The 25,794-nt window shown below is 50.3% G+C and overlaps 1 protein-coding gene across 1 annotated transcript in view; it reads right to left on the bottom strand.

Annotated features, from left to right (window-relative positions):
- LOC142583529 (uncharacterized) overlaps positions 1–25,794 on the bottom strand; it is a 383,537-nt gene that overhangs the window by 278,319 nt on the left and 79,424 nt on the right. The window lies entirely within an intron of this gene.

The following is a 25,794-nucleotide window of genomic DNA, read 5'->3' as shown; positions in this document are numbered from 1 at the left end:
GTTAAACGTATACGGCTGTGTATAGGGCACATATGCTGGAGGAGGAGCCGTCAGTTTAGCGCAAACATTTCACCGTCGTTTTATCAAATGCAGAAATGTGTCTGCCGGCTGCTTCACGTGTGACGTCGCGCTCCTTTGCAGTGAATAGCAGAGAAGGGAGCAGAGGGAATGCTTCGTTAAGGAAGGAGACGGTGTTTAGCGAGGGGAGCAGGTCGCTCGCCGCGAGCGTGGCGATTCTCCTCGGCGAAGCCGATACCGTTACCGCGACTGCGCACTGAGCTCTGCGAAGAGGGAGCGGAATGAGAAAAAGTCGATTGACTGCGCGCTGCGCCACCGCTGCACTCGCGTTCGCTCCGGGGCTTTTTCCACGCATTGCGCAACTTAGCCGTTGCCTGCTCCTTCCCCGTCGTCGGTCGCATTTTTCTCCCCCCCCCCCCCTTTTTTTTTTATTGCTTTCTTCTTTTTTTCTGTGGGGGAGGGGGGAAGCTGTTTCTTTTGCTCTCTTCGTTTCCCGTTGTCCCTGTGCTGTAGTGCCTATATCACAGTCTTTCCTGCTCCCCTTGAAAGCCGTATAATGTACCACTATACTTTCAATCAAGCTTCACATAGAGACCGGTGCGGCTTCCTTTACTTTCCTGTCAGCAGCCGCCGTGGTTGCTCAGTGGCTATGGTGTTAGGCTGCTGAGCACGAGGTCGCGGGATCGAATCCATGCCACGGCGGCCGCATTTCGATAGGGGCGAAATGCAAAAACACCCGTGTACTTAGATTTAGGTGCACGCTAAAGAACCCCAGGGGGTCGAAATTTCCGGAGTCCTCCACTACGGCGTGCCTCATAATCAGAAAGTGGTTTTGGCACGTAAAACCTCATAATTTAATTTTTTTTCATGTCAGCCTCTGTGACATCACCTGGTAGTTATGGCATCAAAGATGCTGTAATATTTGCTGTACTGTATTAATGGACGTAGGGGATGAAAATGCAAGCTGTAAGTTTTCTGTTGATTGTGTTCAGTGACAGACCTAACGACCATCTAAGTAAGCCTCCCGATGTTCGACGGGGTTTACCTTTTAAAATATAGCCCGCTCAAAGATGATAACTGTGTGCTTTGGGTATACTGCAGTCCGCAGTTTCGCGGGGATTACTACAGCAGAGGCGGCGGTCTATTGAAAATTGGCGTTAAGAGTAAAGAAAGAAAGAAGCAAAAAAAAAAAATCAACAAGAAGGGACAGCAGGCGAAACTTCCTTGACCGTTTAGAACGTGTGTGGCTCAGCCGACTTCGTGTGAGCCCTTCGGAAACGAGTTCTAGCCTTCTGTAGCACTTCATTCGGCTAAGCCGCTAATGATGAGCGCATGCGGTGGCTCATTGGATCGCTTCGCCGAAGGGAAAGGGCGCGCTGTCGTGACGCAACAGGAGCGGGCCCTTTCGTCACTCCATTACGGCGTGACGGGCTGCCCTCGAGCGCGAGCGACGTGCTCGGGGTCACGCGTCGACGGGCGGTTGCCGCGGAGGCGGGCTTTTATTTGCGACTCTGGTTCCCAGAAGCGCGCGACGCTGTGCGCCTGCGTACGTAGGTGTTTGTGCTCTCCCTGCGTCGCAGCAGTTTTGCACTCGCACCGAGTTTCAGAGAAAGATGGCAGAGGAAGGAGGTTCTCGTGACCGGCCGGAGGATAGCCCGCATATCGACCGCCGCCGCAGCGAGCCGACATCGGTTTTCCCGCTCGGTCTTGTCTTGATGCTCAGGGCGCGCCTGCAGATTGTTGCGGCAAGGCGCCGGTATAACGAAGTGGGCGCCATCGAAGATATCGTGCCAGGAAGACACTTGTCCATTTTTCAGCTGTCCCTATACTCAGACGGGGCGCTCGTTGCATTTGTGCCGTGGTCAGTAACGAAACCACAATTACCATCAGTTAGTGATACCGCTACCGACAATGTTCTAGCGCAACCTCCTCCTCCCATTCCTTACCTTTTTATTTTTTCTGGCGGCAGTGGAAAGGGTGTAGTACTCGGTTATAGCACAAACCCGTTTACGAGGAAATTGTCTTAATGGGGAAATTTTCTTTGTCTGAGTACACTGTTACTGTCTTCGTACCGAATTCATGTTTTCCAGCTGCTAGTCGGACTTGGGTTGTGAGAAAGTAAACGGTGGTTAAAGTGGAATCATAATTCTGCACCTTTTCCTGACCCAAGGTACTGGCGCCTGTATACTTGAGGGCAGCTTCTGTTGGGAAGAAAGGCACGTTAAAGTACGGTTCTACGCCGTGTTTCTCGACACACTCCGCTGACATACTTAAAGACGACCACTGGTGAAAACGACTTAGCAAAGATGTATTGCCTGTCCACCTTTTTGCGTTACCGTGAGTTTATTAAGTATTGTCAATAATAATTTCGTAATACAATAGCTTCTTAAGGCAGGTCTTCCCTCTATAAACTTAAGTAGATGTGAGTAAAAGTGTAAACACTCTGTTGAGGGCTTACTCGGCTGCCCTACAGCCCTAGCCCTGTTCATACCATCTCGCGGTATAAAGCGTTACACTTCAAGGTCGACTGAAACAGTCCGCATCTTTATTAGGTTCATGGTGTCAGCGGGTAACCAGCCAGACGATCGCCTCGGACGTAATTCTCAAACACAGCCCAAACCTCTCGTTTATCTTTCCCAACTTTAAAAAGACGACCCGTCATATGATATCGTCGCTCTACGTTCTCACAACGCGTACTCTTGATTTCGGAAACACATTCGAGAATATTTCTCTCTCCGGGTGGGAGATCTTGCCTGAGAACCCGCAGCATTAATGCAGAGTACATATAAATTTAGCAAAAGAAAAAAAGAACGAAGCTGACCCGCGAGGGCAACGCACCAGGCTTCCATTTCGGGCGTTCCTTTCTTCTTGGTTTCTTCGTCCCCCTCTTCGCATTAGAAATGCTCGAGCGTCGGGGGTCTCTTCCTGCGCGCGCGTTCGTACGGCTGTCGGCGCGACGGCCTCCGGCCACAGGAGTGAGCGCGCGCGTCCGCTCACACATGCGGGCCCGTATATCACGCATTCGACGTCGCCGCATTGTCCACGACAGCGTGCCTCCTCTGTCGAGCGAGTCGAGTCGCGCTGCTGGGGTCACCGCCGCCTCGCGTAGCTCGCGGTGCTGAGCACGACCCCCGAGTGTTCGTGGCGGCGGCGGTGACCGCGGTCTGCCGCGTCGGGCGCGCTCGCCGCCGTTCGTGACGACTCCATTAGCAGAGCCGCTCGCGCGGCGACCACGTTAGTGTCTGCGCGCTGGTGACGACTCGTCTCGCTCCGCGCAGGGCAGTGACTGTCGGGCCGTTCACCTCATTCGCTTGTTCTTCTTCTTCGGCCGTCGCATTGCGCCGAATACAACGCGCGCAGCACTCCCGGCTTCTGCGTGCCGTCTGACTGTGTAGCATTGTTGACAGATGCTTTTCGAGAGAGTATAGCCGTGATGCACCTTTCTTTCTAGAGAGGTGTCAAAATGCACGATTTTGGGCGATTGCTCGCGAATGCAAAAATAAAGAAAAAATAAATAACGCTATACTGCAGAAAATGTGGCGCGCAGAGAAGGACAGCTCTTTTACATACTCCACAGCGATGCTTCGAAACTTATTCAAAATGATTTGATTATGGTCGTGGCTGGGAGGTCAGCTGTAAATGTATTAGATAGCAGATACCGAAGAGTGAATAAGCGACAATGACAAAGGATTAAAATAACTACAAGATACTACTATTTCGCGTCAGGGAATTGCAGCTGTGTGGTAACAAAATGAAGGCGTAGCTCGGAGGCTAAAGAAGCGGATATAGGCAATGTACCGATTTGCTCTTGACAACCTTACGTGGTTCAGCTCGGATTCCGTCAGGGAATGACGACGACATGCGCAGTCGTAATGAGCCTCGCGCACAGTAGTGTAACGATATCCTGCCTTGCATTAGGTTTAGACGTCGTCGAGGCATCCGACTCTAAACGACGACGTGGAATTCGGAGCGCGCGACCTCGTCACGTCGTCGGACGTTCAAGCTATTGCAACTGGTGCGTGCGCGTCGTTCTTGCTTCCTCGTGCGTTCGCTTCGTGAGTCGCCCTGACGGCTGGACAACCGACTCACAGGCGAGCGCCTCCCGTCTTCCAGCATTCGGCCCGCTCGCCGGCGCATGCCTTCGGGTGCACGGCGATACGATACGTTGTCAGCGCGCCAAGCAAACGGGACTTGCGTACGTTGTAACTCTTTCGAGACAGGCATTTGCTGTCCGGTTGTCGCCGTTGCGGCACCTATATCAATTGGCAGGAAGCACGTGCCGAGGCGTTCAGCGAAGTGGTCGCCGTGACGGCTTCAGTTGCGCGATCGTATAAGGGCGGCTGCCGATTGTCGTCTTCCTCAGTAGAGCTGCAGACACTATGTCAGCGGGCCGCATTCTGTCATTGGCGACACTGTGGCTGGTTCGCTTTTCTGTGTTTCTAATTCCGCTTGCTCCTTTTCACCGATCTGCCAACTTATTATTTCATTTTTTGTTTTGTTTGTGATTGCAAAGAACGCCATCTACTTTTCGTCGACAGTTCTCTCCTGTTCGTCGAAAAGCAGGCTCGATATCGCAGCGAAGTGTTCACACGCACGCCACTTGCCTGTAAACAGACTTGGCGCTCGTACCTGCGGCCCGCTATTCGCAGGGCTGATCGTTTAGTTCAGATTCCGCTGAGGCGATCCCTTTACCGACACGGGAGTGCGTATAGCAAGCAAATCCGGGTTCATTTCACCAATTAGAATGGAGCGCTGCCGCCATGACAACCCGGCCCAGAAAGGGAATGGATAGCATTGAGAGGTTGTTCTATCCGCGTTCGTCAGGTATCCATCAATGATTTTCGAGGCAGTGCCAAGGCGGGAAAGTGCGACACGCTTTCAGGACACGTACGCACGCAGAACTGGAGAAGATACGCTGTACTTTTAGATTTGCTAAGAGTATATACTTGTCTGGAGTGGTGTGTAATAGCTCCATGTAATAAATAAAAACATGCAATAATGTTGGTCCGAGAACAGCCTAAAGACTGTCGAGTGCGGCTGAAGGCGGCGTTTCGAAAGCGCTGACAGATGCGGCTCCACGAGGGACGGAAAGCGATGATCCCCGCTGACCTTGAACGCGAACGTAGCGCGTAACCTCGACGTAAACGCCGGCAGGGTTTTAGGAGCGAGCGAGAGGCTGCTGTTGCAAGCGCCGTCGGAGAGCCTTGGCACCGCAAATGGCGCCGGCTGTCTCACTCTCCCCCTTCTACCGTTCTCAGCGCCCCCTAGCCGTCGTCCTCAGCACGCAGGGACGATTCATTTGACTCGCAGATGCGGGCTGCACTATACATCATACTAGGTCTCGGCGGTGTCGCAGGTTGGCAGGCTTGCTGGCGAGCCAGACGACGGGGCAGGCAATAAAGCGCCGTCTTGCGCAACGGCGTAGCCAGGCACCGGACGGCGGCCCGCTCGAGCGCAATGTAGACAGGCGTGGAGGGGAAACGAGCCGGTGGTGGAAGAACGAGAATGCGCGAAACAAAAAATAAGAATAATGCTCGCGTGAAGGAAAGGCTGCATTCGCACTTCCGCTGGCGCGCTCAGCTTAAGCGAATGTCATGTTCCGCGGGTTTATTTATGGGACGAGGCCGCGTATATACGTGTGCGTGTGTTCCTCCCGTTACGTTCTGGCGTACGTACTCGGCACTCGTGCTCAAAAAGAAGGGGATACACCCATCGGACCTGCCGTGCTCTCGCTCTGTAGTCGCCCAGCGAGGTGTGGAACCGCGCCGCTGTTTACCTTCGGCGGCCCGAGTGCGAAGGACAAACGTGCTAAGGTTCTTTCCAACGCCCGCACCTTTGATACTTGCGCCGTGCGCTTAATATTTTCGCGGGTGCGTAGGATGTGCGGTCATAAGCTGGCAGTCGAGACCACTCGGCGTCTACAGTTTGAAGCAGATGAAATACGAAGATGCAATGCGCAAACTTTTAAGACAGCCCCAAAGGGAAAACTCGGGACATCTGTGGCGCAACCGGTGTTTGTTGCGGAGCTGCGCCAAATTAGAACAGATAGCGAGAACAATGACGCAAAGCTATCAAGGAATTTGTAGAACCTGACCAGAATATGAACTGCTTATTTTGGAATTTGGTCGGCACCCTACTCTCGGAAGTTGCATTGCGCACGATGTCTTCCTGTACAGGAGGAAGGGTGACTGGCGGCCTTAATGAAACGTGTACGCGCGCACACACACGCGCACACACGCACACACACACACACACACACACACACACACACACACACACACACACACACACACACACACACACACACACACACACACACACACACACACACACACACACACACACACACACACACGCACACACACACACACACTGCGTAGAAAGTACCGGGACACATCAGTATAGAGCGAGCGTTGAGTACCTGCAGACTGACGGCACTGGGTAGCAAGATACGCTGTTTGCGGTACGCTTGGAAGTTTCACGTCGTATAGAGCACGAAAGCTAACGTGTAAGACGCAGATACAGTGTAATGGCACACTAGCGCGTCTGCAGTGCCAGCTACTAGACGCCGCAGCGTCGTCGCCTTGGTCGCATAACCAGTCGCAAACTAGAACGGCGCGTGCTGTCCCCCTCTCGCCACCGAAAAGAATGTAGGCCAAGCGTACACTGCAAGAAGGCCGCATGTTTTCGTTCAGGGTCTCCCAGCCGTGTGTACGTATGTGCATGCAGGCTGATCGGTCTCGTTTTTTTTCTTTCTTTTCTTTTTTTCTGCTGTTGCGGCTTCTCTTGCTCTTGCTGCTGCTGCTGCTGACCGGCCGCATTGTTTGGAACTGTGACCTGCCGCCGCCGTTATGACCGAGCTTGCCTGCGCTCGATACTACGACCTGTCCGATCTGTCCTTCAAGAGTGGCGGAAAAATAGAGGGGGACAACGGGGGTGAGGCGCTCGGCTTCGCCGCGAAAGGGTTAGCTGTTGACTGCGTGATCTGTTCAGTGCAGCAGGAACAGGCTGCGGGAGGTGCCTCTTGGTCGATTTCAACCTCGCTCCGATTTCAGGTACGCCGTTGGTGTATTGTGGTGGCGTCGCCTTGCTGGAGCGGAATTTCCTGGGGTTGCTATCAAACGGTGTGTCGGTTCGGTTTCGGTACTTCTTTCTTTTAAGTTTACTAGACATAGTCTCGTTGTGCGTGAGCATATGTGGGTCGGTTTCCCTTCTCAGTTCTTGCGCTTTGTTCATAGATTCTAATACAGGAGTCGCGAAGCTTATACTATACATGCCTCACGCGCAGTGTCCGGAAATGTAGACTATGAGTTGACCAAAGGCGGCGTGCGATCATGCGATCGAATGGCAGGTTACCTCTGGCTACTAAGCCAGAGCAAGGGCAGCGATTTCTCGAAAGGTTCACAATGGAAGCGGTCATTCGCGTTCCTTGTGTGAAACCCACCCGAGTTTCATATTTAATGCATTCTCCTTGCGCTGCACTGACGAAAATGAAACGGAACAATTGGAGATGCCTTGTGCGTCTTTAGAGCGCGCAAGAGCGTGCTCAGCCGACACACGCGGTAGACTTTATTGATGCCCAGAGACTCCGACTGTATCCGCTGCTAGCCGGAGCTACCTCGTGCGAAGATGGCCACTGCACCCGCATCTCAATATTAGTTTTGCTCTTCTTGCCCTTCCTCGCTGTGGTGTCGTCGCTTGCCGTCTCACTCTCTGCTCCGGTCGTCGTCGTCAGCGGCGGCGGCGGCGGCGGCGGCGTGGGCACCCCGCGCCGTCGGTCCTATTTTAACCCGTTCGTGCCGCCACCGCCGTCTTCTGGGAAGGCGTCCAAGGCGCCGAGGTCAGGCCGTCTGGGATGCTGGCCCCGTCGCTGTAGCTGCACGCACACACGCACGCACGCTTGCCGCCCCGAGGTGCCAGACCGGCCCAGACCCTCGCCGCCATTCTCTCCTCCCTGTCTGGCGTGGCGCTGCATCGCTTTTTCCGTTCCTCGTCGACTCCCTTTGTGCCGGTAGGCAGCAGCAACCACCGTGTCTTTCCTCCTGGCCGCCGGTGATGACGGCGCAGTCTCGAGACGGCGTGGCTGCGGCACCAAAAATAAATAAAGAAATAAACGCGCGCGCCACCGCAGAATCCCGTGCACTACTGCCGCCGCCGCTGGTCTCGCGCTGCGCCCGACTCACTCTCAACCCGCTCCCTCTATCACCCGTTTATCTGCCGGGCCGAATGCTGCTGTTAAGTCGCCGGTTCGACTCCCAACTGTGGCGACTCCGATTTCACTGTGGTAGAGCGAAGAAGCATCGCACAAATTCGGTGCACGATGGACGAGCGAAACATATGGACGTAATATCCACCTGATCCAACGTTAGTAGCACCAACGACAGCGTCCAGAAACTTTCCCAGCAGACTTCAAAAAGTACTAATGCTAGTACAAGTAGCGATATTTTTCCGTGGGTCCTTCCTGCAGACCTGGTGGCTTTGATGTACACATGTTTCCCGCACCAAGAGGGGGATCTAAATTTAGCCGGTGGCACTTGACCTTCGCGTTCGCAAGCATGGTCCGGACGTAATCAATTTGTTCACAGTTTACAGATTTACAAAATTCGAGGTGCTCGTCAGAGTATTACAGTGCTAAAGATATTACACGCAATTCAGACAAGGCTTACAAAGCCGCAAACTGGAAGGGATAGAACCAATAATTGCCGAGAGTGAACTACATCGGCACTATTGGCAGGCGTCGATGTAGGCATCGTGGGCTTGCTCTAGCGATCGAAAGGTGGAAAAACGAGGAAGCTGCTCCGCTCAGGCGCAGCTTGGACCCTTCTTCCTTCCGAAAGCACACGCCTGTACACCGGCTACTGTGGGCTTCATTTCTGAAGAGCACCCATGCTAGCAAGTACGTGCGTGATCAGAACGAACGAGTACTGTTTGCGTTCTCTCGTTGCAGCCACGATTCGCTCGCAAATCGCTCGTTCATCTTTGTCACACCTCCAGAGGGAGCGAGCATCGCAGACGATGCTTCTTCTTCTGTCAGCTTCCGAATGCCTCAGCGGAGACGAATTGCGTTGATGTTGGCGCTGTTTTGTTTCACTCATCGCCTCTCGTAATGACGCGCCGTTCGTCGTGCTCGTGCAACGCAATGGCGTGTCCAGCGCGACTGAAATGAATCGGGAAATCGCGTGACACGCGCTCCTCGCGTGCCGCGGCCTACTGGGAAATCGTTTGAGGCCTTGCGAGCTGAGAGAACATTGGAACCATTGTCACTTGTGCAGTCATATAAAATAGATTTAGAGAGACGTTTTATTACGTACCTTGCCTTCGTTTACAATCAGAAGGGTTTGGGTGCGAGCTAGTTGGTACGGATCATTCATATTATTCAGCGCTCGTCCTGTGTCCTCCCTTGTCCGTGTTTTCTGGCGCTGTTTTAAATATGAATGTTCGTTTACAAGATAGCGATTCACGGGAAGATGGAAAGTTGAAGTGATTAAAAGTGGCAGAAAGCGACATTCATGGGTCTATCACTGTTAACAAGCTTGCCTTCATTTACATTCTTCCCTTTATCTGTGCGCAATTTAAAGATGTCCGATAACTAATAGGTAACTGAAGCTGTAAGCCACGGTGTTATACAGTTATAAACCGTGTAGTGGGAAGTAACTGTCATGTATATTCACTTCGAAGAAATGTTCAGTAGACCACCTGTCTATTGAACAAATGAGTTACTGTAATTGAAAAGCTTGGATGGCACCGCATCTAGAACGTCGTTCACTTCACAGAAGATGGTCGTTCCAACGCAATGACTCGGCACCCTATCAGGCTGCAGGGCCTGCAGGTTTGCTTTACCAACGTTTTGACGCGTGGCCGTTAGTATAACGTACACACACACGTCTTGCGTGGTCGTGTTAATCGGAAATCAACTTCTCTTGCGAGATGAGGCCTACCCGTACGTAATGCATGGCCCGTTCTTCCCACAAAACAATTTGTGCCGGAGAATTCCGAGGAACGTTGCGTTCGAATTTATTCCCGCTTCTTCTTCCACTCATTTCTCATTGGCATAGCACCGCCGGCAGTATGCACGGTCTCGGTAACAACGACATCGCAACACGCAGGGAAGAAAGTAAGAAAGTGAAAGAAACAACAATGGGCTGCCACTCGCAGTCAATCGACGCCAGCTAATTATCTTGGCACGTGTTCGTTGGGTGAGTGAGAAGCAACGGATGGTCGCTTGCCCGTCGTGTATGACTACACTGTACTGCGCGTACGGGCTGCAACAATGGATCTCGGTTCCTCTGACGTCGCTATCCCGCTTCCTTGTTGTTTTTTTTCTTCTATCAACTTTGTTGGCAGAAGAACGGCGTTGCGTGCACATCCTGCCCGCTAACGATCCTCCCGCAGCCAATATCCGAGCACATTTTCCAGCCGTAGCCGTTCTCCCCGCGTTCTCTCGGCAAGCAGCACGTGTGGTTTTCGTCCACGTCCAATTGCAGAAGCAACAGTAGCAGTAGCAACAGCATCAGTGGCGAGGCTTTCACGCTACGCTGTGCTTGCTTGTCCGGAGGCATGTAGGTACAAGCGGTGGCGATGCCGAAATCCATACGGGGCGATCGCGGGGCCGTGACGGCGCGAACCACGCGCCGCTGATCGCGCGGCGACGGCGTTTTCATTGTGTGCAAATACGGTCGGACCGGAGAGCCTATAGCCTCCCCCTCAGGTCGCAGCCCGTGTGCATAATACGCGACCGCTGCGTCCGACGCTGCCGGTGTTTCCGCAACGTGGGATGCATGATGAACACCACGGGGTGCGAGCTTCTTGTCGGCATCTTCTTGTAGACATCTTGGCACTGGGAGCTTCTTAAGGCAGGAAACGCCTGCGCTCACGGTTTCCTCTGCGCCGTCCCCCCCCTTCGTCCCCTTCCTCTCATCAATTTCTGGCGAAGCCTTATCCCGGCAGGGGCGTGTGCGCGTGTATGACCGCGTGCGAGTGCTTGCGAGATTGTATGGAGGGCATAAGAGCACTCGATAGTCAGCCTACCGATAAATAGTGGCTTAGTGGCGTTTAAGCACGGGTAAGGTTTGGTCTCAAAGGACGAGAATAGCCGAGGCATAATGACGGAGAAGAGGATTGAATAGCGTGAGAAACGGACCGGTGTTTAATGACCCTGTGTTTAAACACGCGGCGCCTGCGGTGGAATTGTGTAAGGCTAACAACGTACTTGTTACTGCAGGTTTGCTGCACGTGTGATTACTCGTAGTGAAGATCATAATCTGTGTTAGGGGCTGTTATATTGATCATCTCCGATCGGCATTACTAATCTGCAACGAATGTCACGTGCTCTTTTTTTTTTTGTTGTTGTTCGTTTGACTGGTAAAGAAACGCTGGATTATCTCTTTTCGTACCAGCGGCGCCGTTGGAATTGCGCGATCTCCTCCAAGCGTTCCGGCGGAAGCCCGTCCGGGATCGGCGGCCCCGTTCCGCGCAATAACTAAAACGCGCTGCAGCGTGACGTCGTAAGGAGCTAGCGGCTCGTCGAGTCTTGCTATAAGGGACAAACAAACACAGCGCCTCGGGGTCGCACGTCGTCGGCCGTTCGCTCCGTCTCTTGCTTCTTCTTCGTAGGCGGCAGATAAAGCTGCCCTGCCTCGGTGGCGGGCACCGTATGGGCTCACGAGTGTGTCCAGCTCTAGGTACGACCGGTATGACGCGCGGGTGATCGTCGCGTTAACCGTTTTGGGCGGCAGACTACGAAGGAGGAGTGACTGTGAAATGCGGAAGTCTGCAGGAGGAAGGGTGCCGAGCGGCTCCATTATTTCTTTTTTTTTTTTTTCGTCTGATGTAGATGACACTGTGAGGGAAAGAGGGGGAGTGGAAGGAGGTCGGCGAGTGCTGTGCTGTTGCGCTCTGGACTGCCTGCGCCGATTCCTCAGCGCCATCTGCACGCTCGCGAAGCATGCGCCGCGACGGCGTTACGTAAGTGACAGGTGATCGTTCAAACATCGCCGACATCACACGGATGTGCTCTTGCTCCACTCTCACCCTTACGTATTCTTTCTCCCCCCCCCCCCCCCCCCTGTACTAACAGTCGTTGTTTCCTCTAGTTCCTCTACTGATTTTATATTTTCGTTCTATTCGCTCCCTTTTCTTCTTTCCTTTTCTCTCTATTCCGTTCGTTCTCTCTGTCCTTCAGTCAGCAGTGAATGAGGCGGTGCCTCTCGAAAGTCGCCCGTGAACGCCAGGTGGCAACGCCGACGGCGTTGGAACAGCAACGCTTCGGCACATTTCCCAACGTTCTCGTGACGTTCAAGGCTTTAGCGCTGTCTTATTCTGTTTTTTTTTCTTCCTCCACCGTTGGCGAGTAGAAAGTGCAGCTACTGCGATTACTGTTGCCTTTGGTACGTATGGACCTAGCTTTTGTTCTACTTCCAGGCGAAAGGCGCCGGCAATTATTTTAAATGATGGTGTTTTACGTGCCAAAACCACTTTCTGATTATGAGGCACGCCGTAGTGGGGGACTCCGGAAATTTCGACCACCTGGGGTTCTTTAACGTGCACCTAAATCTAAGTACACGGGTGTTTTCGCATTTCGCCCCCATCGAAAGGCAATTATTTTCGCTCGTTAGTACCTTCCGTATTCTTAGACATGTTACTTACTTGAACAGTTGTTTCTCTGGTGATTTAGACGTGTCAGGCCGTTGTGCTTCTTAGGAAAATTGATTCCTTTTTTTTTCATTCACTTCCTGATTGTGAATAGACTTAGCTGTGCATTTAGATTTTCTCTTCGTTGTGATAGGACGGTGCATTGAGCCAAATATGTCATATGCGTCGTATATGGCTAGGCATATCCGCCAACAGGTCTTGATTATTTCATTTTATTCTGTAGAACGTCCAGTATTAAGCGCTGATATGAACTAGTAATACGTAGGGAATACCTTAGCACGTATAGTCCTCGGAGAACTACGGGCGGAGGCCTATTGGCGAGCGGACTTCCGACTTAACACGCCAGAGAGATTGAGCGCAAAGAATTGTCCATCTGTGTCCCCTATACTCGCACGTGCGACATCTTTCTCGTTTTTTTTTTTCTACATATGGCGTCTTCTTTTTTTTTTTTTTCGCCTGTCAGTACGCACGCGAAACGGTTGCGACAGCAGCAGAAGTTAGGCCGGCGCCCTCCGCTTCGTTCGACTGTGCCTCGTAATTCCAGCTGTTCTTGACGTGCAGGGAAATTGAGGTTCGACTCTGAATGCATGGAACGCTTCAGTTTTCATAGCTACGGCTGACTTCTTTCTTTCTTTCTTTCTTTCCTTCTTTTTGCCCGAAGGTCAGGTGCTTTGTATAGAGGGGCGCTTGGCTCTTTCCGTACTGAAGCAGGTTCCACCCTCGTTCGAGCAGTTGTTGCGTTGGCGTCCAATTTAACTTCGTCCACGTGGTCATGCGGGTGCAAAGCAGCTGCCGGAACGTCGAATCAGTTTTTTGAGTGCTCGTGTAAGGACTTGCGCTCGTTTTTGCCATGCGTGCGATCGGCGTCGAGATGCGAACCTGTCACCTGTAATCCATTTGCGTTGTCCGCATGCTGTAATGAATCTGCAGTACACTTGCCACCGGGCTGTGTGTTGAGGTAAGAGTCGGCGATGTATATTAATTTCGGTAGATACAGGACGCTGAAGATGTTCACATTGTGTCTGTCCAGCTTTCACAGTGCGCCCACGGAGACGCCATTCTCACAACGCCCGTGCTTCACCTTTCGAACTTCTGCAGCTCGTGTCCTGTTTCAGGCTGATTCGTTTCTGGGCGCATGCGTAGCCGGTGTAATCAAACGTACGAACTATGTACCTCTGTACAGCGCCATTCCTTTGGAACGAAGGCGTGGACTCTCGTAGTCTTATTGGATTTGAGCGACTGTTCGGCTACGGCACAGGGCGCAGGCATCGCGAGTCGCTGATCTCTTGGCACCACCGTTGACGTCTTCATATCAGTTCATACAGCATGGCGGTCTTTTCGTTTCGAAGCAGCGTTAACTCGCGCATTAATACGCTGGCTACCGCTGAGAGCGCGCGCGGTAGGCCGTCGTCGTAGTTTACTGCCGACCATTTTGTCTTCTGCCGAGCAGGTGAAGGCGGCCGCCGCACAAGACAGCTGAGCAGCCAGACGACCACGGGCGTGTTATGCGTGTGTAAGCAGGCGACCACGGGCAATGCCAGCTGCCCCGGTCAAGGTCGTCCGTATGGCGCCGGGATACGCTCGTCGTGTTCTCTGATGTTTCACCCATGCTTGTTTTTGTTTGGTCCAGTGGCCACGCTGCGAGGAGAGAAGAGGCCCGCCACCGTGCACGCGAGTCTCATTCTTGCATGGAGCGAGCTCGAGATGGAATGAAGACTCGAGTGCAAACCGTTGGACGTCCGCTCATCGCCTACTGGACAAAGGGAAAGGACGCCGCACACACAAAACTTGCCGTAGTTCATCAAACCATACAACAAAATTTGCAGCTTTCTGTCCGGTTCGTTCAGGCGAGCTTAGGGAGTTTAGCGACTCTGGTTGAAGTCAAGACATTGCCCAGTGGCGACGGTACAACCACCCGCGGCGAAGGAAACTGCGAATTAAGTGTGCTGAATATGTCAGCATTGCTACCTGCGGGGCTGGTGGGCTTTTATGTTGAGATTAAGGGCATGATAAGGAAAATTGACAAATGGGGAAGGAAGGAATACATCAAGTAGAAAGCGATGATAGCGAGGTACTAACAAAAGTGAAAAGCTAATCGAGAGTTTAAATTTTTGTATAAATTTATCCTCTTCGGTTTGACACTAAAGTTTGTATGCAGCATGACGGCCGCAGGCAGTTATGGTACTTATACAGGATAATAAAAACGATCAAAAAAGCTCTGCAACCCTACGATGACATCTGTTTGTGTGCGGCCCAGCCACCAGTTAATTGTACTTCATCAGGTGCTCTGGAGTGCATAGAGAACAACCAGGCATCTTTTGGAGTGCAAATGATAAGTGGCGAGAATACTACGAGACTTCACTGAAGACGTCATCGCAGCTCCAGATGCGATGTGGTCCGTCCGTCAGCGTTGACTAACGCCGAATCACCAGTGCAAGTGCACGATATGAGTGAGTAAGAGACGCCGTCCTTTTCCTATTCCTCCAGCATGTTTTACCAGTCTCACTGGACGTACGTGTAGCGTGACACAGATGATGTCGTAACTTCTTATTTCTCTTTCTCTCTCTCCTTTCATTTATTTATTTATTTACTTACTCTCTTCTTTCTCTTTCTTTTCCTTTTTTTTTTCTGCGAGTGCCTTCGAGCTGTCTTGGTAGCTGCAACTTTTGTCTTGTAATAATATGTACCGCAAGCACGTCATTCAAGCTCTTCGAGCAGGTTTGGAGATGCAAGCTCACTTAGGTCCTCCAGTACGCACCCGGCACGAGGCGACCCGGCTTCTTGGATTCGAACCCACAACCCTGGATGCAGCAGCGTGATCCTTGGTCAGCAAACCGACGAGGGCGACACTGGACAACTATGAACGGGCAAAGAGCCAACGGTTCTCAGTCGGGAAAAGTCCTTATATACGAAGTTTATTTCACTAGTTGACCACAACTCACCATTTTCTCTCTCTCTCATACGCTTATTAGTTCTATAATTCAAACGAATAATCAGCGTATGTAAGCTACCTCTTGCAATAAACTCTGATTGATTGCTTCATTGTCTAATTTATGCCGTCTCCGCGTGCACAACATTCTATCCTTCGATGGCTGATATACCTGCGCTAGCATTTCCAAGCGAACGGGACACCACATACAGGCGATGTACCTGTGTCCACTCTTGCTTTACCTTAAGGCGTTATCAAAAGTGAGCACTGCAAAATGTATTTAAGATTTCTTTTTTTTTTCTTTTCACAGCTTAAACGATTAAGTACTTTATAGCAGCACCGCTATCTGCAATTCAGGCGTCACAAGCCGAACTATTAGTGACAGCTTGTTCCAGTAAGTTGCCTCTTCAACGCATACGCAACCGGTAACAAGTTTTCAGCTAGCAAGACGAGAAATATAGGCACTGCTATAAGAATAGGGCATGAATGGCTGCCCTTAGATTAACATCAGAAAAGGTCACAGGTCCGCTCTGTGGTCAACAGCTGGAATTTATCACAATGATAGAAATAAGCGCGTAATTAGGAACGGCTGCGTAATCGCGTTGTAAGAAATCTAAATCCTATAGGAACCTTCTGTAGTTTTGAATGTGACACTTAGACGGCAAATATTACTTGCAGCTGAGGGGTTATTCTGTAAGAGTACCTAGTAGACTGTCCATTTCAACCGCCACTGATTGGCTGGGGCCACACGTCTCCCCTTCGTTCGCACAGCTCCATCCAATCAGCACATCAGCAGCGGCCGAAATGGACATTCCACTAGGTGGACTCTTAGAGAATATTTTCCCTGTACTTGGCATTCTAGTCCAAAACTTTCCAATGCGATTGAGCGAGTTCACCGCGCGCTTTGTTTTATCTTGAACAGCTTAGCAGCACTCAGACTGCGCTACAGAAGGCGATCCGATATTGCAATAGCAGTAGCGCTAACGGCAGTTGACATGAGCCTTTCATTTAATTCATGCGGGCAGAAAACAAAAGTCGCAGGGATGTGCGAAGCCGGTCTAAGTACAAGGTGAGTGCCACGCTTACATTGTGGTTTCGGGAGACTACAAAAATACTTACTCGTCCATAGTAAGTGCATGGCAGGTTGAACAAAACGAGCACGTAAGGGGCCTGTGTTTTTCTTTTCCTTTTCCAGAACCATGTGAAGCCAACAGCTAAATGTTGTTTTACAATTGAGCTGTATATGGCCAGGGTTCCGTGCATTTTTGTTCTCCGTTAACAAGCACTATCATCATCAATGGTTCATACACCCGTAAACATTCATGCTCCCGTAAGCAAGCAAAAAATTTGGAGGACGCTTAAGCTTCGCCTTTAAGAGGAAGCTTTAGCTCGGGTCCAACACCGATACCGCCTATTCCAATATATGTAAAACGCAGAAACACTTTTCTAAGATAACCACTGATCCGATTTTAATAAAGTTTGTTGCGTTTGCGAGAAACTATAGTGACTGTTGGAAAGGAAGTTTGATTTAGGACCTCAATTTTGTTGAAAGAATTTCCGAAAGTTCGAAAAATATAGAAGCACAAGAGAGAGAGAAACTTTTATTGACAAACGATTTACGTGCAGTGGTCGGAGACCCTTTAGTCCAAGGCCCCGCTGGCCTTGGCCGCCAGCTTGACCTGTCTTATGAAGGACTGTTGTCCCGCCAGGTCTGAGCTGGTTAGCTGTGCCTCCCATTACTCCATTGTGTGGTGTGTTTTATCAAACGGGTGTGATTCACAATCCCAAGTAATCTGTTGTAGTGTTGGTATGCCTCCGCACCACGGGCAGTCGGGCCTGTAGCGAGTGGGGAACATGGCATTCTGTATAGAAGCACGAAGTTTACAAATTAATAGCTCTGCATCAAGGACAGATAGCGCGGTTTGTAAATGGCATCCGCTAGATCATTCGAAGCGAACGAATTCGATATTTCGAATTGTAACTCAGGTGAATTCGTTACGTCCTGTACAAGGATACTGGAAAAGCTGTATTTACATATTACCAAATTTTTGAGATTCATATGTAACATACCAATTTTTTCCGTTTTGGAAGTACTTTCATAAAGAATTCACATAATTTTGATATCATTTTTCATTGCCGAGCTAGAGTTGTAAACTTCATAGTATCATTTTCTGAAAATTAGCGATTCGTGCAAATTTTTAATGAAAAGTTGACTACTACCTAAATCGAAAATTCTAAACAAAAGGTCACTAGATCTTAAGCCATTCTTTTAAATGCAACAAACCTAGTCAAATTTGGTGCACTGGTTGCCGAGAAAAACTAATTCTCCTTTTTTTACGTGTATTTAGATAGGAGCACCCGAGCTAAAGCTTCCTCTTAAGAGTGGAACACGATAGCATTCAAAGATCTCTGACTGCTTCTCACACTTTCCGGCAACTGGAGCGTATGTGACCGCAATGCTTATCGGGAAACTGTGACCGCGAACGCTATGCACGAAGGCGGGCAATGTGGTAAAAACGCGGCCTCTTGCGTGGGCCGTGATGCGACGGAGGCGAGAGCCAGCTGGAGGCACTGTAAGGAACCGGGCGCGCCGCTCCGTGGCCCCACCAAGACACCCGCGCGCCGCGGCTGGTCTATGAATGGTGGAAACGCTGGAAAACGGGTTTCTTTGAGTTTTCGCGTAAAAGAATGACGTTGTCTCGTGTAGTCAAATTACAATCCGAGAGCTATCATATCTGTAGGATGTGTGTAAGTCATAGGTTACGATATTTCCACGTATTTTAGCCTGAGAAATTTAATTAGTTCAGTAATTTCCCTGCGTCATATTGACGGTATAGGTATGGGTGGTTCAAGAATCGTTTTTGTCAAAGCGACACCTACGCCGGACGCCTACGCCGGATTTAAAGCGACATGGGCTTGACGCTATCGCGTTAGGCAGAGGCTACAAGCACTCAGCAAAATGAAGCGAACAGTGCTTAAATTCTTTCTAATCACGCATACAATATACAGAACAGCATGTCGAAAACTGTCATCATCAATGGCTCATACCCCCGTAAGAAAGCAAAAAGTGCAATTACTTATAGTCTCGTAAGGTTCATGGCTACTCGCTTTGCGTGAATTAGCTGCGATGACACTACCCCTGTTGTCGGCGATTTCGATGTCGATATGTAGGTACCGAAAAGCGAGCGCTTTACACGTTCCGTGTTGCAGACATCCCTTGCCATTCCACACCGATCCGACCCACCCAGTGGCGTTCGTGCATCGATTTTATATTATCAAAGAATCTGATTGCAGTTGCGTGTGAAATAATGACCACCGATTGAGGCAATGAATGCGTGTGCGTACCTTTCGTCACGATAATCACACATAAAGTCAAGAAATGAGTTGGTACCTTTGTTCAAAATTTTGTCACCTCCGTGTCGCGTGCCAAACAGCTTCGCTAGTCAACCACCTTCACAGAGTGGAATGGCTCATAATTTTTTTTCAACCGTTTACATCTCTATTTACGTCACTCCCTGCTTCGTATGCTACAATTTCCGTTTCGCGGCAACTGCAGCTTATCCAACCGTAACCGTCACCAGGAAACGCGTGCGACGAACGCTATGCGCGGAGGCGATCTTTCTGGTTCTTTTTTTTTTGTGCACTTTCATTTCCCTTCAGTTTAGCATTTCTGCAGTTCAATTGCAAAAAAAAAACAAAGAATTAAAAATAATTTCTTGTGTGATTTCCTTGGCTTCATTATCTACTTGCTTCATAAGGTTGTTAAAAAAAATTAATGCTGGGGTGTTACGTTCCAAAACGACGATTCGATTATAAAGCACGCCGTAGTGAGCGACTCCGGAATAATTTTGACCACCCGAGGTTCATTAACGTGCTCCCAATGCACGGCACACGGGCGTACTTGCATCAAAGGCAGATGTTACATTCAAAATACTGCGATACCAAATGGACACATTGCAGCAACAAACAAACTAGAGTTTTGTACATTCTTAGTTTCACGTTTCAAGATATTGCAGGGCACTTCATCTGGCGTGCGAGAAGCTTGCCGGAACACGTAATACTCTTGCTTGGACACTGGCTCCATTCGTGAACACAAGTGTTGAAGCTTGCGTTGTAAGTGCGCTAACGCTGTTGACTACCGAAATGAAAGGATCTGTGCGTCATCTTACGGCCCATAATTACGCCGTTTATGCAGTCACTCCCGTTATTAATAGCTCCAGAACATGCTTCCGCAATTGTATAAGATGGGGCCAGCGGAGCGTAACATCATATACAACACCTTCACAGAGCCATGCAGCGGGAATTATGAAAACAAAGATCAAAGGCAAGCCGCTGTTTTTTCTGAAACAAGCGATCCACTTATCGAAGTGGCCGTGGAGCGCTACTCATGCCCAATGTGCGAGCTGTGAACAGCTTAAATACTTAATTCGTCGACGTTCCATGCGTTTGTTGGAGGTTGTGTTTTATAGAGTAGGCGAGTAAATTAAGGAGTGAGTAACGGTGGGTGTTCACGGTCCAACGCACGCACACGTACGCACACGCACGCACGTACACCGCGGATGTCGTAAGTACTATCCTGCGCAATGTGGTCTCCCGAACGATTTCGTGGTCGCACAGGAGTCATCAGCACTCGGTGATGAATTAGAGCGATGTTTCCTGGTGATCGTTCCCAACGGAGATATTCCAACGTGGACTCCTGTAAAGAATTGAAACACCTCTCTGATGGTCCTGAGACCACCGGAAAAGAAATTAAACGTGTGGAATGCGAAATCGTGTAGACAAAGGGTATGAATACGCTTATATATCGGAAAACTATATGTAAAACATTCAGGACTGATGATATGAATTTATCCTTTTATATGTGACCAGAGGTTAGACTAGTCTGAAAATTTATTTATTGGGTAATCTTCATAGCAGATGGTGCCACCCACTCCTGTCTTTTGGCTGTGTCCAACTCGTTCGTTGTAGAATGATAACAGTGCAATACTCGTTTCCTGTGCAATGAACAAAGATTCCAGACGCACTGATGGCAGGGAGGCCCACTTGAAGCACCGCACTACGACATGATTTATTAAGGTCATTGCAAATTGCAATCGAGAAACATCAGCTTAAGTCGTCTAAATTACTGTCGCGAGATCATTGTGATACTGCAAGAATAACAGGTAGGTGTGGTCGAATAGAGATTTTTTTAATCTCATCAAATAAGAATATTAGAGAAAAATGTCCTTCCCATGCCGATTGGAATATCGAATATTTCCAACTGCTCAACAAAGTAAAATATCAAGATTGCGTGGAGTCCGTTTGGCAAGAAACAGCTCATTTACATTGCCTGATACGTAAAATGCGGTCAACACGCAGTTGGATGTCAGGTCGAATGCGGAGCTCGTACATGAAGAACAACTGAAAGTTGATTGTATATATCTGGTGCACTGCGAGAATGAAAATAATTAAAGGAACGCCATGTCACCACCTGCACGTAGCAGAGTGTTTTGCTCGCTGTATGAGCTATGTGCACTACTGTAACATTTTTAGGGGACTGCCAACAGGCTGAGAATAGCCAAATAATAAATTGTTCTTTATAAATCATGACAAAAATAAAATTGTAGGCTGCATCAAGTTATGCTGATTTAATGACTGAATACTGCAGTGCAGAAGCGATAGCTTCGCTGAGGAATTGGCGTGTCCGGGAAAAAACTGCAGTTCTCCTGCGCCATAATCATTCGTAAAAGCTTCAACTTGCGTCGCTCTCTTGTAATATTAATGGAAAAGAAACGAGTAAGGGACAGCTTTGACTAGTTAATTGTCGTGTCGGATACACATCAAAAAGCAAGGACTATTCGATTCGCATTTTAAATTGCGAATATCCTGACAATTAATCCAAATAAACGATAAAGAGGATGCGTGCCTCTCCCTTCTCTCGGCGTGTAAACACAGCGAATGTTTTGACGAGAACTCGGATTTCTTAGGTGAGTATTTAGTTTCCTTGCACCGAACTTCGCGTAAAAACATTCATTTCCTTCCTCTCTGACCCTTACCCACACAGACATTTTCCAAGCTTCTTTGAGCGATGAGAAGGCATGACAGAGGCCTAGTTATTTTTGTTTAGTAACCCGTACTATATATCTAAGGGATTTCTGAACTTACAGGTGCCTGGTTTGCTTCCGAGTTCGCTAGAAGAATTTCGGTTGGTGAAAAGTCGCATGAAAAGGTGCAGTACCACTTTATGGTATGGCGCATAACATACACCCTGAAAATCAAGAGAAAGACACTGAAAAAGGACAGGAAAGACAAGGTGGTCTACAAGATGCACTCCCGGTTTGCCACCCTAAGTGGGCGGAACGGGGCTAAGTGATGAAAAGAAAGAAAGAAATGATAGAGATCACTGAGGGTGTCGCCTTATCCGATGTTGCACGCCGAAGCTACAGCCGCTCACTAACGTGTGCCGACTCAAGTAACTACAGTAGAGCACGTATCGCTCTCTGGGCTTGCGATGCAAGTAGCCACGGTCCAAGTAATTTAGTCACCAAGAAAGATATTGAATATTGGTGACCTAACGCCGCCTGGAGCATGAGGCGTTGGTCTTTCGTGGCAGGAACATGCAGCCATCTTCGATAGATTCCTCACGCCTACAAAGGTCGCGCGAAGATGCTCACGCATCGCAATAAAGAACGAGTAGGTCTTTTTGAATGCCAAACTTAGCCACAAGCTACGCGACAACGTGGGTGTCGCGTACGTGTCGCGACAACGAGTGTCGTGGATGGACCAAGCGGCACCGCCAGCGAAGTCGTTACGAACGATGTCGAAATGAACCAGGAGTCAATGAAAAGTTATGTGGTCCCTTTCGAGAGCACTATGGATGGTCATCCTCCCGGCCCTCGGACACTAACTGGCCGTAGCTTCCATGACGTAAGCTTGACAGCAGGCTCTGAAGGGCTGGCTTGGAATAATAAAAGAACAAATCAAGTCGTTAAAAGACAAACGGTGGTTGATAGGGTGAGGAAATATCGGCGATGCTCTCAAGTAAAGAAGTAAGCATATGAACTTCCCAATACGAACTCTTTAGGCCGCAATGTCAACCGTCGTTGGCACGTTCGTCTTACGCGGCTCGATAACCATGCTATTACCATGAACGGAATACGTATCATGAAATGTCTGGCTTCACCTGTATCCACAGGCACACTCGGGCCGGGATCAAAGTGGTGCAATCGCACAGTGTAAATTAAACATGACTACACTGCATGACGCCACTGTAAAATCACGCCTGAAACGCTTTCAGCTTGGTCGCAACCATAGCAACAGGCAATTGAAACGGTGTCTCTTCAATGTCTCTGCTTCTTGGGGCTTCGAAGTTGAAAGCAAAATTAACAGACTATGTCACATTTCGATTATTCCATACCGTATACACAAAGCAGCGCTTCATCATGAAGACTCAACTTTTCTGGTGTACAAAAGGTTGATTTCATTGACAGCGTTTACCGTCCCGAAGCTACTCGAGCGTTATAGGAGACGCCGTAATGGAGAACTCCGGGGTAATTTTTGGCCACCTGTGATTATTTATCTCACATCTGAATCTAAATACACGAGCGCCTTCGCATTATGTCCGGCTCGACATGCTGCCACAATGGACACCTTGGCCGGGGGTCGATCACGTGATCTCGCGACCTCGTGCGCAGAAAAAGAACGTCATAGCCACCGGGCCACTGCGGCCGGCTGTTGTAGGTAAAACGTTGTCGGTACGAGCGGTCGCGTGGCAGCGGCATCGCACACGCGAACTCACTGCCGCCAGCAGCCGGCTAGCGGCCAGAGCTACCCATCGCGTACCGGCTTTTCATTATCACAAACAGTCGGGTGTAATGAGAGTGCCTCTCTTGACCTTCTCTTTTGGTAGTGGAGAAACGCCCCCATCAGGTGACGCCGAGTCGTTCTGCCAGAGACGCCTCGGCTGATTGTATGCGCTACGTGTGTGACGTACACGTTTGTCTGGCTGCTCCTCTGTGAATTTGACGCGCTGTCGGAACCGGTTTCATGCGCATTGTGTGTAGGACGGTCGACGCAATGTATACGTCATGGATGTTGGCTACAGTGTAGTACTCAACAATACATGAGAATCTACTAGAGCAGTCGACAAGAAGATATGCTTAACACAAAGCAAGAGCAGAGGCAACGAGGCAAGCCAGAAGAGGCTATAGCCGGGCGTTCTCTCCACCGAGTAGGTGACGCAGGCTTACACGGCTTAAGAGTCCCTTCTCTCAGGCCCGCGCTTGTACTTGCTGGTCAATCATGCGTCCACGACCGCGAGCGGAGAATAACAAATTACTCGCGGTGTTCGTTGAGCACGGAAGTTACTTAAGCAGAACTCGCCAGCACGACTCGCGCTGCACTTGGTGGTGGTGATAACTTTATTGCACACAGGGGAGTTGCGGACACGCAGGTCCTTGGGCCCCCGCACGGCCCCACTGCACTCAAACGTTCATGTCCCGGAGGCTCATGACGCTGGCAGCCCGGCCTGTGGCGATGGCTTGCTTGGCCGGGTCCTCGGAGCGCAGTAGGGTCTCCCAAGCCTCCCAAGTAGTAAGGTGCTCCAGGCCCCGCGGGGGAGGATCCGCCGGGCAGAGGAAAAGAATGTGATCGAGAGTGGCTTTGGGGTGGTGGCAGAGGGTACAGGAGGGGTCGGTGTGGACGTGGTGATAGCGCGAGCGTATATAAGGGGAGGGTAAGGTGCGTGTTTGGAGCCGCCTTCAAAGTGTCTGGTGATAATTGTCAAGGGAGGGATGGGGTGGGGGGTAGAGCCGACGCTCAGTTTTGGAGGCTTGCGTCAATTCAGTGAATGAATGCATGCGCTCCCGTGAGAACCCTGGATCGGAGGCCGCCGCTGCCCGGTTGAGAGAACCTCGGGCTAAAGCGTTGACAGCCTCGTTTCCAGGATTCCCAGAGTGGGCAGGCACCCATATGAGCTCCATGTGGCGGGGCGGGTATGCAGCGAGAGAGTTCAGTATGCGAAATGCAGGGACGTGAACTCTCCCGCGAGCAAAATTTAGTATCGCAGTTTTAGAGTCTGATATTATATACCGGGCCTCCGTGCGCATAATAGCTAGGGCAATGGCAGCCTCTTCAGCCTCCTCCGAAGTGGCAGTTGGGGATATGTGAAGGGTGGTAATCGGTTGTAGGGAGGGGTTCGTGATGGCAACAACCGCGTCCTCACCTGTGCATGCGGCATCCACCCACACAGCATCCGGTTCCGTGCCATAGTGTTTGTGGAGCGCCCGTGCGCGAGCTCTGCGGCGGGGTTCATGGTAGGTGGGGTGCATGTTTTTAGGGAGAGGTTTAATGAGAAGTTCGCGGTGAATGTGGTGGGGCACCTGGAGCTGTGTGGGATCCGTGGCTGGTATCCTGATACCGAGGGTGTGTAGTATGTGTCTGCCGGTGGTGGTTCTCGCGAGACGTATGTATTGTGTCTGTCTGTGGGCCTCAATAAGCTCACCTATCGTGTTATGTAGGCCTATCTGGAGGAGTTTCTCGGTGGAGGTATTTAGGGGTAGGTGTAGTGCTGTCTTAAATGCTGTTCGGATCATGGCATCCAGGGTGGAGATTTCTCTGCCCTGGAGTTTAAGGTAGGGGAGCGTGAAGAGAAAGCGGCTGAGGACGAAGGCATGAATGAGACGACATAAGTCATGCTCCCTCATACCCCGGTGGCGTGCAGAAACTCGGCGGATTAGGTGGGATATCGACACCACCGTCCGCTTGAGTTTGTGGATGGTGAGAGTGTTTTTCCCGTCATTTTGGATGTGGAGGCCCAGTACCCGGAGAGTGTGTACCTCAGGGATGTACCGGTTTTCCAGTGTGACGGTTATAGGGGTGGTGGGGTAGTTTCGGGTTGTGGGGCGAAGTATGAGGAGTTCCGACTTCTCCGGAGAGCATGAGAGTCCGATACTCCGTGCATGTGTTTGGGTGAGGGTAGCTGCCGACTGCAGAGTGTTCTCTATGTCTCCATCACTGCCATGGGTAGTCCATAGAGTGATATCATCAGCATAGAGTGTGTGCCGAAGGTGAGGGATGTTTTGTAGTTTGCGGGCAAGGGGAATGAGAGTGACATTGAAGAGAAAAGGTCTTGTTCTGCGCGCCTTGTTCAGTCTACCAGTCTAGGCGGAAGTATTCTTGACCCAAACAAAAGAACATGTGACTAAGCAACCTTGCGG

The sequence above is a fragment of the Dermacentor variabilis genome, chromosome 5 (assembly GCF_050947875.1).
Source record: "Dermacentor variabilis isolate Ectoservices chromosome 5, ASM5094787v1, whole genome shotgun sequence".
Lineage (NCBI taxonomy): Eukaryota > Metazoa > Arthropoda > Arachnida > Ixodida > Ixodidae > Dermacentor > Dermacentor variabilis.
Note: the sequence above shows the minus strand (reverse complement) of the source record. Positions and strands in the feature narration are given on the sequence as shown.